Below are 13,406 nucleotides of genomic sequence, written 5' to 3' on the forward strand. Positions count from 1 at the left end.
GAACAAAATGTAACACATAAAAGTTTGCATATGGTAGCAAGTTGGGTGGGAGGGTGAGCTATGACGAGGATGCACGGGTCATACAGCATGATCTGGACAGGTAGGGAAAGTGGGCAAATCAATGGCAGATGCAGTATAATTTGGATAAGTGTGAGGTTATTCACTATGTTAGCACAAACAGGAAGGCAGATTACTACCGAAATGGTTGTACATTGGGGAGAGGGGTGTGCAGCGGGACCTTGGGCACCAGACGCTGAAGGTAAGCATGCAGGTACAGCAGGTGGTAAAGAAGACTAATGGTATGTTGGCCTTCATTGCGAGGGGTTTCAAGTACAGAAGCTGGGGTGTGTTGCTGCAATTATACAATGCTTGGTGAGGCTTCACCTAGAATATTGTGTGCAATTTTGGTCTCCTTCTCTGAGGAAGGGAGTTCTTGCACTCGAGGGAGTGCAGCAACGGTTTTTCAGACTGAATACAAGGTGGTGGGATTGTCATATGAGGAGAGATTGACTAGGATAGGATTGTTCTCGCTGGAGTTCAGAAGAATGACGAGTGATGTCATAGAGACTGATACAATTTTAACGGGATTAGAAAGGGTAGATGCAGGGAAGATGTTTCCAATGATGGCTGTGTCCAGAACCAGCGTTCACAGTCTGAGGATTCAGGGTAAACAATTTCGGACAGAGATGAGGAAACATTTCTTCACCCAAAGATTGGTGAGGCTGGGGAATTCTTTACCACAGGAAGTAGTTCATGCTAAAACATTTAATATATTCCAGAGACGGCAGATATTGCATTTGGGTTGAATGGGGTCAATGGCTATGGGGAGAAATCAGGATAAAGCTATTGAGTTGGATCATCAGCCATGATCGTGATAAATAACGGACATGCTCGAAGGCCAAAAGGCCTCCTCCTGCTCACAACTTCCCTGTATCTATGTACCAGTGCATAGCGCTGTTCAGTCGCTAGCATTGCTCTTGACGTTCAGGCTATGGGTTGCAATTGCCCGTCAGGAATTTTCTGAAGTAACGCAGCTCCTATCCCATCCTTACTTTCATCGGTCGAGTCCTACGTTTCACTCATTGGGTTGAAGAATGATAGAACTGGTAAGTGCTGTCTTCAAGTCAGGCCACGCCTTTTCATGTTCTTCCGACCACGTAAACAGAACATTCTTCTTTATCAGCTGTCTCAAAGCGGTTGCTTTTGAGGGTATGTTAGAATAAACTTGCTAAGAATTTTACGACACCCAGCAGTCTGAGAACCGCTTTCTGTCCTGAGGCAAAGACATATCGTTAATTGCTGCAACTTTTGAGGTGGGCGGAACAGTAGCACAGTGGTTAGCACTGTTGCTTCACAGCTCCCGGGTCCCAGGCCTTTGGTCACTGTCTGTGTGAAGTCTGCATGTACTCCCTGTGCCTGCTTGGGTTTCCTCCACGTGCTCCGGTTTCCTCCCACTCGTCCAGCAAGACGTGCTGTTCGGTAATTTGGCCATTCTCAATTCTCCCTCTGTGTATCCTAACAGGCGTCGGAATATGGTGACGAGGAGCTTTTCACAGTAACTTTATTGCAGTGTTCATGTACGCTTCCTTGTGACAATAAAGATTGTTATGTACCTGGCTGCACTCGTCGTGTGGAAATCTGGTCACACAGAAACATGAGTTTGGATGTAACAAATTGTCATTTGGTCCGAATGAGCTTCAAATCAAACTTGTCTATTTGTTGAAGAAGTCTTGCGTATGTTACTCCGTGTTGGTGACCATATAATTATATCGCCAGCGGAGACTCTGGCTCCTTCAATACCTTCAGTTATTTGCTCCATTGAACGATGAAATATCTCTGCGGCTAATGTACCAATAGGCATTTGTTTGAAATAATACCAACCAGAGGGAAGAGTGAATTTGCAAAACGTTCTGCAGGTTCCACCCAGTTTCAGTTGCCAGAACACTCCAGAGGCATCTAGTTTCGAAAAAGCTCTTGGCGTGTGCTATTTCACTTGTAATCGGTCCACGTTTTGGAATAGGGTAATGATCCCTTTCTGTTTGAGATCTGTGAGATCAATGCAGACTCGGAGCTCTCCGTTCGGCTTCTGACGCATAACACTGAACTAACCCAATCAGTGGGCTCTATTTCTTTTGTGATAATTCCCAGCTGCTGCATGTGGTTGAGTTCATGTTTGAGGCGTTCTTTCAAAGGAACAGGTACCCGCCACGGTGAGTGTGAATAACAGGCTTGGCATTCTCCTTCAGCTGTATTTTGTACTTAAATTGGAACGTACCCATTCCATGAAATACGCTTGGAAGTGTTTAAATTCTGACATCTATTTGATCTTCTGCATTGACTGAGATTTTGTCTGTGCTGTGAATTCTCCTCACCAGCTGCAGTAACTCGCTTGCCTGCAGACCGAGTAGTGATGAAAGCTTCGGAACCTCTATCTTGGATTGTAAAGGCATCCCAATGACTTTAACTTGTTCAGTGAGAAAACATGTACCCAATGTATCAATGACATTGCCGCTAGAGTCTCTAAACTGACACTCCTTGTCATGTATTTGAGGCTGTTGGTTTAATTTGGCTAGGTTACATGTATTATTCAAATTAGCATGAGCAGCGGTATCGAATTTCAATTGAATACCCGTTCCATTAATCTTCAATGAAATTGTCCACTCATCTTTCTGTTTGAGAATCGATATTGGCTTTGAGTTTCTCTTTGTAGAAGTAACCATTGGAATAACATGCATTTTTTCTACAATGCCGGCAAAGAATGTGCCTTCCAAGTCTTACTCATCTGGAATAGTGCAGGGTTTACTCGCTTTAATTGCACAGTGATTTTCATTTCCGACTTGCACAGTATAAAAACAAATTACTGCCGATGCTTGAATCTGAAGCCTAAAGAGAGAATGATGGAAACTCTCAGCAGGTCTGGCAGCATCTCGAAGGAGAGAAAAGAACCAACGTTTCGAGTCCAGATGACGTTTTGACAAAGGTCATCTGGACGAGAAGCGGTCGCACTTTTCTCTCCTGACAGATGCTTCCAGATCGGCTGAGACTATCCAGCATTTTCTCTTTTGATTTCCTCCGTGTACAGTTCTGTCTTTGGTAACTGAACTTCTCTGTTTATACTGTTGCGATGTAGCTCCCGTTCTAAATGATTCTGACTGTGACACTTTGTACATACTTTCCCGACGGCTGTGGATTTGTTCACAGGGCGGACGTGGCCACCACGTTTGAAAGTCATGACACTGTTTGCGTCATGTGGCGCGCTGTCTTTTCAACTCTGCCACAGCTGTAGCCTCGTTGTTCGTTGTCGCCCCACTTTTGCGAGCCAACATTTTGGTGGATTGATTCTTTGCAAGAATGCTCGCACGAAACATCCTAATAGCTTCTTCGAGCGTTGATTTCTGTTGCCTGAGCAACTTTCACACAGCTTTTCATTTTAAATACCGAATACAATCTGATCACGTAGAACAGTATAACAATAGCGAAACATTAAAGGTCTGCGCCTTGAGCCTGAGATCCGTTAGAAAACAGATACGTTGGAAAACAGAAACAAGAAAACCCAAACTAGTGTTGGGGTTTGTTTCAGGACTATGGGGGCGGGGGGGAAGGGGGGAGCGGGACAGTGACATTAGTTTGGGGAATTATACATGGCTATGGATAGAGAGTGGATCAGTGGAATTAGTTTGGGTATTGATACAGGGCTATGGGGAGAGAGTGGATCCGTGGAATTAGTTTGGGTATTGATACAGGGCTATGGGGAGAGAGCGGGCAGTGGGATTAGTTTGATACTGGACTAGACAGAGAGAGTGGGACAATGGGATTACTTTGGGATTGATACTGATCTATCAGGAGAGCGTGGGCCAGTTGGATTAGTTTGGGCACTCATCGAGCGCGATGGGGAGAACGTGAGACAGTGGGATTAGAATGAGGATTTATGCAGCGCTACGGAACATAGAACATACAGTACAGAAGGAGGCCATTCGGCCCAACGAGTCTGCACCGACCTACTAAAGCCCTCACTTCCACCCTGTCCCCATTAACCAATAACCCCTCCTAATCTTTTTGGTCACTAAGGATAATTTATCATGGCCTATCCACCTAACCTGCACGTCTTTGGACTGCGGGAGGAAACCTGAGGAGTGTGGGTTGTGAATTATTTTAGGGATTGATACAGGGCTATGGGGAGAGCATGGGTAGTGGAACTAGTTTTAGGACCGATACAGGGCTATGGGGAGAGCACTGAGGCAGTGGATTAGTTTGAGGATTGACAAAGGTCTATGGGAGAGCATGATGCAGTGAGATTAGTTTGGGCATGGATACAGGGCGATGCGGTGAGAGTGGCACAGGCGATTTTTTAATGATTCATACAGGGCTATGAGGAGAGAGGGAGGCAGTGGGATTAGTTTTCAGATTGATTCATCGTGATGGGCACAGCGTGGAGCAACGGATTAGTTTGTAGATTAATATAGGGTTATGGGGAGAGCATGTGGTTGTGGGTTTAGTATGCGGATTGATACAGAGCTTTGGCGAGAGAGTGGGGCAGTGGGATCCGTTTGCACATTGACACAGGGCTATGGGGAGAGATTGAGGCAGTGGGATTAGTTTGGGGTTTGATACAGGGCTATGGGGAGAGAGCGGAGCAGTGGGATTATTTTGGGGATTGATACAGGGCTACGGGGAGAGAGTGGGACAGTGGGATCCGTTTGCACATTGATACAGGGCTATGGGGAGAGAGTGGGGCAGTGGGATTAGTTTGCAGATTGATATGGGTCAACGGGGTGAGAATGGGATTTGGGATTAGTTTCGTTATTGATACAGTGCGATGGGGAGACTGTATGGCAGTGTGATTTTTTTGTGCTTTGATACAGGGCGACGGGAAGGGAGCGGGACATTGATGTTCTATTGGTGATTTCCCCATCATTCAACTTATAAGTCGAAATGGCTCCAAATCTCTCCAGTCATGTCATGAATATGCCCATGCTTTCGAATGGGTCTGACACGAGCATCAACTGGTCATCAGCATATTGCGACACCCGTGTTGCGTTCTGGTGCTTGGCCGATTGGAATAAATGTAATAAAGTGTGCCTGGGTCTTAGACTAGTTGAAGTTTTATTATTTAGTAATTGCCTGGTGAAGATAACTACACGAGTGCAATCAAAAACTACTAACTATACAAAATTAATTACTAGCTACTACAAAATATGACTATCCACTTCCAAGTCCCTCTATCAACTCCCCGAGGTAATAGTTACACGTGGTTGTTCTCTCCTGCCACCTGCTGGTCTGGGGTCTTGTATATTATTATGTGCATGTTTGCTGATGCATATCATCACATCCCCTTTCCTTTGGAAATGTAAAGATATGCATACATTGCCTCAATTTGCTATATAATATACATGAAAGGCATAATTCCACAGTATTTTCACAGTGATCTAATTGCAGTGTCAATGTAAGTCTACTTTTGACAATAATAACTTTTTTTTTATTTTTATTATTCCTTATAATGTGTTCTTATTTACAAGTTGGCAGTCCATCACAAGTTCAATCTGTCTGGGTGTCGACCGTCTGAGCATTGGTTGGACCTGTGAGTTTGCTTGGTTGTCATTTGTTGTCGAAGATGATTCTTGCTGTTTTTCTTGACTTTGCACATTTTCATCTTGCTCTGCTTCTGTACACAGGGGGTTCTCTTGTCCCGCTCACAATGTCATCTTGTGGTTCCGTAACAATAGGTTGCTGAACCTCCCCATAGCCCTGTTACTTCTTATTTGTTAAATGTTTTTTTAATGGTTTCAAGCTCTTGTCGTTTTGTCATAATACTTTTTTTTTTGAAATGTGAGTTTCCTCACACGGTTTCGATTTGTTTGTTCCAATGGATTGTATGGTGAGTTAGTTGTAAACTCTCTGTTCTGAAATGTTCTACAGATTGCACAGTTTTCGATCATGACTTGGCTTTCTTGATTGATACCCGGCCAGTATAGCATCAATCTGGCTCCTTTTATATTTCTCTGTGCCTCAGTACCTTTCATGAATTTTTTTAAGAGTCGTTAGTCGTAATGATTTTGGAATTACTAATCTATTTTGCCTTAGCAAAATCCCATTAGCGGCACTTAGCTCTGCTCTGATATTACAGTAGTTAGAGCATGATCCTTTCGGACATCACTCATTGAGATATTTCATTATCTTTTATAAGATTTCATCTTTAGTCGTTTCATAATTTATAAGTTTTGACTTCTCACCTGAGGCTCCGTCACAAAATGTAAATGTGCTTGTCTGTTCTCATCCAAATGGTGGTTTTCTTTCATGTCCATAGCACGAGATAATGCATCCGCTGCAACAAGATATTTACCGGGTGTGTAAATTAGAACAAAATCATATCTTTGTAACTTCATTATCATGCGTTATATCTTGGGTGACATCTCATTTAGATTATTTTACACTATTGCCACAAGTGGTCTATGGTCAGCATCCACTAAACATGGCGGTAGGCCATACACGTCGTCATGGAATTCATTCAATCCATTAATCAAGCCCAACATTCTTTTTCTATTTGAGCATATCGCCGTTCTGTGTCAGTCATTGACCTGGAGGCACAGCGTTAGCCAATTCTCTGCTGCAATAATACTGCTCACAACCCACCTTTCGATGTGTCTGTCAATATCGTTGTCCTCTTCGTAGGATAAAGAAGCGTTAACACATGTGCCGTAATTAATGCTTCTTGTAACACTTGCCATTGATGTTCATGTCTGTCCGACCACGGGAACACAGCATCTTTCTTTATTGACTCTCTGTGGCAAGTTGTTTTCACTGACAGATTCGGAATAAACTGTTCCACAAAATGTACCATGCCAAGCATGCTGAGGACTTCGTGTTTGTCTTTCGAACGCCTTTCGTCATGCTATTCTCTTGTCGAGCGTCATAGAATAATATCGTCACCGTATAGTCTGACGCCTGGAATGCTTTCTACAATGTGTTCCATTGCCCGCTGGAAACTTTCAGATGCTGAAATTATACCAAGTTGCATTCTGAGAAAAATCTATTCCCTGAATGGTGTATTGAAGATTCTCAACTCTGTGCTCTCCTCATCTAACCTGAGTTGCCAAAACCCCTGTGTTGCATCTAGATTGCTAAAATATCTAGCTCCTGACATCTCACGTGTGAGGTCTTCTCTCTTTAGCTTGGGATGGTGCTCTCTTTAAATATTTGAATTTCGATTCTTCGGATGGATCTCGGTACATAGATCATGATTACTATTTTTTACGCAAGTTATGGAGTTCACCCAATCAGTTAGTTCTCTGATGCAACTTAGTTTTGTCATTCTCTCCAGCTCATTCTTAAATCGTCCCTTCTGGGGAACTGGTACACGTTTTGGTGCGTGTATAACTCGTCGTGCATTATTTTTCAATTCTATGCGATACGTGAATGCTTGAAAAATTTCAGGAATTTATTTCAAGATTTCATTCATCGACGTCTGTTGTGTATTTATATTACAGTTTGCAGTGTAACTCTTTTCACTAGCGCAAGTGCTTCACATGCTTTCACTCTCAATAAAGATTCACACTCTGCGTCCACAATTGCAAACATTAATGAGCGCACCTTGTTCTTTGCACAGACCTCTCTTTCACAGATGCCTACTGCATGAATGATTTTGGCAAAATCATCTTTTAATAGTGTAGCTTACTGTAGTGTGGCTTAACCTTCGTTTCTTGAAAATCGGATATCCTGTTTTAATTAGCTCTCGCTCCCGTGGCTAGCTTGAGATCGATTAATGTTTCATTATTCATCAACGGAACTGCCCAGTTATATTTTTGAACACTGACATCTGCATTGTTGTTACTGCAAATCATGTTTCACGCCTGTTGAACTTGCATGCTGTCACAATGCGTATTTTCACTAGAAATCATAACAGTGGAAAAAGTGTCTTCGAAATTTATTTCATCCGTCATGTTGATTGACTTGGTTATTTCCGATTTTTTCAGTAGTAAAGGATTGTTTCGCAAAATGATTTTTGCCTTTGCTTGCACCTGGATCAGATTTTACCAAATGCTACACATGCCATGGCAAATGTTTGCGGCCACACCACTTTCATTCAATGGAGGTTTCGATTTCTTGCTTAAACTGGCCGCCGCTGCTGGGAACTCATTTTGCTTTTGGGTGCTTCCCAACACTAATGGCGCCGGCTGCCTCTCTCAGCTTCGCGCCAAAATTCTTCAGGTTTGGAGTGTTGATCTGTCGCGCAGTGAGCTGATTGACGTGGCAAATTTTAATAGCATCAACGACTGAAGGTAGGCCTTCCGTGCCTTGTTGTTACAAATCCCAAGCATGGTTTGATTGCGGATCATTGACCCTGCAAGGCAGAAGAATTACATGACTGAGCCTTCAATCGCAAATCGGTCAAAAACTCTCAAACAATTCCGCTGCTTTCTGGGTGCGTGTGCAAAAATTACAGTGCTCAAACGTCTCGTTTTTCTTTAGTGTGCAATGCCGTTTGAATTTCTTTACACATTTATTGACGTTTTTGCTATAAGCATCGTTGTCAAAATGAATGGATTAAATAATTCTATCACATACGGGACTGCGACAGTGTGTAGCAACGCTATGCACCTCTCCTCAGGCTGTGCCTGCAGACCGAGTGTTGAAACGGAGATTGTGATTTGCTGCTTATAAACGTTCCAATTCTCATCTTTAGCACCAGTGACTCGAAGCTGGTCTGGTGCCTTCAGACATTCATACTGGACTTTCAAGTCTTGCTGTGCGTTGAGTACGAGTTGCCAGTAGTTCACAAAGATTTCTTTTATTTTCTCAGCTTTTATTCTCAGCTGCTCAGATCATCAAAGAATTGGATTGCATTGGATTGGATTGGACTTGTTTCTTGTCACGTGTACCGAGGTACAGTGAAAAGTATTTTTCTGCGAGCAGCTCAACAGATCATTAAGTACATGAGAAGAAAAGGGAATTAAAGAAAATACATAATAGGGCAACACAACATATACAATGTAACTACAAAAGCACTGGCATCGGATGAAGCAGACAGGGTGTAGTGTTAATGAAGTCAGTCCATGAGAGGGTCATTTAGGAGTCTGGTGACTGGGGACGAAGCTGTTTTTGAGTCTGTTCGTGCGTGTTCTCAGACTTCTGTATCTCCTGCCCGATGGAAGAAGTTGGAAGAGTGAGTAAGCCGGGTGGGAGGGATCTTTGATGATACTGCTCGCTTTCCCCAGGCAGCGGGAGGTGTCGATGGAGTCAATGGATGGGAGGCAGGTTCGTGTGATGGACTGGGCGGTGTTCCCGACTCTCTGAAGTTTCTTGCCGTCCTGGGCCGAGCAGTTGCCATACCAGGCTGTGATGCAGCCAGATAGGATGCTTTCTATGGGCCATCTGTAAAAGTTGGTAAGGGTTAATGTGGACATGCCGAATTTCCATAGTTTCCTGAGGAAGTATAGGCGCTGTTGTGCTTTCTTGGTGGCAGCGTCGACGTCGGTGGACCAGGACATATTTTTGGAGATGTGCACCCCTCGGAATTTTAAACTGCTAACCATCTCCACCTCGGCCTCTTTGATGCTGACAGGGGTGTGTACAGTACTTTGCTTCCTGAAGTCAATTGCCAGCTCTTTAGTTTTGCTGGCATTGAGGGAGAGATTGTTGTCGCTACACCACTCCGCTAGGTTCTCTATCTCCCTCCTGTATTCGGACTCATCGTTATTCGAGATCCGGCCCACTATGGTCGTATCGTCAGCAAACTTGTAGATGAGTTGGAACCAAGTTTTGCCACGCAGTCGTGTGTGTACAGGGAGTAGAGTAGGGGGCTAAGCACGCAGCCTTGCGGGGCGCCAGTGTTGAGGACTATTGTGGAGGAGGTGTTGTTGTTAATTCTTACTGATTGTGATCTGTTGGCCAGAAAATCGAGGATCCAGTTGCAGAGTGGGGAGCCAAGTCCTAGGTTTTGGAGCTTTGAGCTTGGCTGGGATAATGGTGTTGAAGGCGGAGCTGTAGTCAATAAATAGGAGTCTGATGTAGGCGTCCTTGTTTTCGAGCTGCTCTAGGGATGAGTGTAGGGCCAGGGAAATGGTGTCTGATGTGGACCGGTTGCAGCGGTATGCGAATTGAAGTGGATCAAGGCGTTCTGGGGGTATGGAGGTGATGCGCTTCATGATCAACCTCTAGAAGCACTTCATTATGACTGAAGTCAGGGCCACTGGTCGGTAGTCACTGAGGCACGTTGCCTGGTTCTTCTTTGGTACCGGTATGATGGTGGTCTTCTTGAAGGAGGTGGGGACCACGGAGTGGAGTAGGGGCAGGTTAAAGATGTCCGCGAATACCTCTGCCAGCTGGTCCGTGCAGGCTCTGATTGCAATCTTGTTTTCTCAGTCGATCTTGAATCCTGGTACTATGTTACGTCCTGGTGCTTGGCCGATTGGAATAAATACACTGAAGAACCTCTCGTTCTTAACAGGTCAGAATGTTGTTATTTAACAATTACGTGGTAAAGATAACTATAAGAATACTGTCAGAAGCCTGCAACTATCATAAATTAATGGCGAATTACGGCAAATTATACATATCCACTACGAAGACCCTCTGTCAACGCCCTGTGGTAACAGTAAAAGTGGGTATCCTCCACTGTCAGCTGCTCAATGGAGGTCTTGCCTATCACTATGTACATGACGTGTTATACATCTCATCACAACCCGGTGCTCCCAATCCATCTCAGAATCTCCCGCCAAACAGCCGAGGCCGGAAATGTCATCGCCAAGGGCTCAAGCGCGAACGCAAATAATTGCACCGACAGGGAGCTCCGCTGCCTCGTCCCGCTGTGCAACTTAAAATACCCTGAGGTCATCCCATTCGTTCGCATGGGAGGCGCATGCAACAAATGGACCCCCGCCACAAACCACGAACCTCGGCCCAAACACTAACCTCTTCTCTCACTTTTCCAAAACGTCCACATTCTTCTGCTGGTGTGGTGAACCGAATTTTACGCAATATTCCAAGTGTGGCCTAAATAAGGTTATGTAGAGCTGAAGCACAATTTGTCAATTTCTATGCGCAATGCCTTGATCAATGAAGACAATCGTCATATGCCTCCTTGACTAACCTTATCCACCTGCGTTTCTGCTTTCCGTGATCTGTGGAATTGTCCGCCCAGATCTCTCTGCTGTCAATACTCCAATGGATTCTGCCGATTCGTGTGATGATCCTGTGCTGCATCTGTGTTGGGAGTGTTTGATGGGGACAGAAGAGAGGGAATTTTACTCTCTTTCTATTACATTCTATAACTTTGCTCGTAGTGTTTAATGGAGTTTCTAAATTTCGACTCAACGTGTTCTGTCAGTCTCCCCGTCTCTCTCGTCTTTGTACCTCTCTATCTCTCTGGGAATCTGTCAATATAAAATCTACAATCAGCAGTCACGCATCTTAAAGTAATTTTGTGGTGGCCATTTCATCTGAACACAAGACTGAGGCATTGTTAACAGTTGAACATGTTGGTGCTAAAAAATTGAAAGAAAGATTATAATTGAAACGGTGATCTGCTGGGGAATGTGGATCTACAAAGCGATATGGGGGTCCTTGCACGCCAGTCAATGAAAGTGGGATGTTGGATGTAGTGAGCAGTTAAGAAGGACAGTGATACGTTGACCTTCGTTTCAAGAGGGATTGGAGTTCAGAAGTGAGATGTTTTACTGCAATTATGCAAGGCCACGGTGAGACTACACCGTGTGTATTGCGGTCAGTTTTGGTCTCCATAACTAAGAAAGGACGACGTTTTCAGAGCGGGAGCGTAACGGAGGTTCAGTCAGCTGGTAGTGAGGCTGCCGTGCTGTCTGACAGGGAGAGATTGGTTCGACTGGGTCTGTATTGACTGGAATATACAAGGATGAGGGAAGATCTGATTCAAATGTACTTTATTCTAACAGTGCTGGACAGACAATATACAGACATTATGATTTCCATATTATACTGTCTTTGTCATCTATTTATCACTCACTGAACTTGTCCAAATCAAATCCAGACCACTCAAACCCCCATTAAGGTTCATGTTGTTAGGAAACTGAAGGGGAAATATTTACCGGGATGTGGGGAGAGGGTGAAGGAATGGAAATAGTGAAGTTGCCCTTAAAAAGTGTCGATACTGGTGCGACGGGCTGTCATTTAATCGTGGACACCTCTTGAAAATCATCACTCAAGGGAACAAGCCCCGTTTCTCCAAAATAACCCTGGAGATAAACGCGTACATTCCTGGTGATGCTGCCACTCTCAAATATGCTAAAAATATTGACTCGATTTAAAGCAGCGATTGAGAGGTTTCTAAATCCCAATGACATAAAGGCTAATGTTGGGGGAAAATCCATTGAAGTGGATGGTCAGCCATGATCGTATTGTATAACACAGCATGCTCACCGGCTGAATGTCCTCCTCTGTACCTGAGTATTGTATAGAACAGCATGCTCACCGGGCTGAATGGCCTCCTATGTACCTGCGTATTGTATAGCACAGCATGCTCACGGGGCTGAACGGCCTCCTCTGTACCTGCGGATTGTAAAGCACAGCATGCTCACCGGGCTGAATGGCCGCCTCTGTACCTGCGTATTGTATAGCACAGCATGCTCACTGGGCTGAATGGCCTCCTCTGTACCTGAGTATTGTATAGCACAGCATGCTCACCGGGCTAAATGGCCGCCTCTGTACCTGCGTATTGTATAGCACAGCATGCTCACTGGGCTGAATGGCCTCCTCTGTACCTGAGTATTGTATAGCACAGCATGCTCACAGGACTGAATGGCCTCCTCAGTACCTGCGTATTGTATAGCACAGCATGCTCACGGGGCTGAATGGCCTCCTCTGTACCTGCGTATTGTAAAGCACAGCATGCTCACCGGGCTGAATGGCCTCCTCTGAACCTGCGTATTGTATAGCACAGCATGCTCACCGGGCTGAATGGCCTCCTCTGTACCTGCGTATCGTATAGCACAGCATGCTCACGGGGCTGAATGGCCGCCTCTTTACCTGCGTATTGTAAAGCACAGCATGCCCACCGGGCTGAATGGCCTCCTCTGTACCTGCGTATTGTGTAGCACAGCATACTCACCGGGCTGAATGGCCTCCTCTGTACCTGCGTATTGTAAAGCACAGCATGCTCACCGGGCTGAATGGCCTCCTCTGCACCTGCGTACTGTATAGCACAGCATGCTCACCGGGCTGAATGGCCTCCTCTATAACTGCGTATTGTATAGCACAGCATGCTCATCGGGCTGAATGGCGTCCTCTGTACCTGCGTATTGTAAAGCACAGCATGCTCACCGGGCTGAATGGCCTCCTCTGTACCTGCGTATTGTAAAGCACAGCATGCTCACCGGGCTGAATGGCCTCCTCTGTACCTGCGTATTGTATAGCACAGCATGCTCACCGGGCTGAAT

This window comes from Scyliorhinus torazame, chromosome 20 (assembly GCF_047496885.1).
Source record: "Scyliorhinus torazame isolate Kashiwa2021f chromosome 20, sScyTor2.1, whole genome shotgun sequence".
In the NCBI taxonomy this organism is placed as follows: domain Eukaryota; kingdom Metazoa; phylum Chordata; class Chondrichthyes; order Carcharhiniformes; family Scyliorhinidae; genus Scyliorhinus; species Scyliorhinus torazame.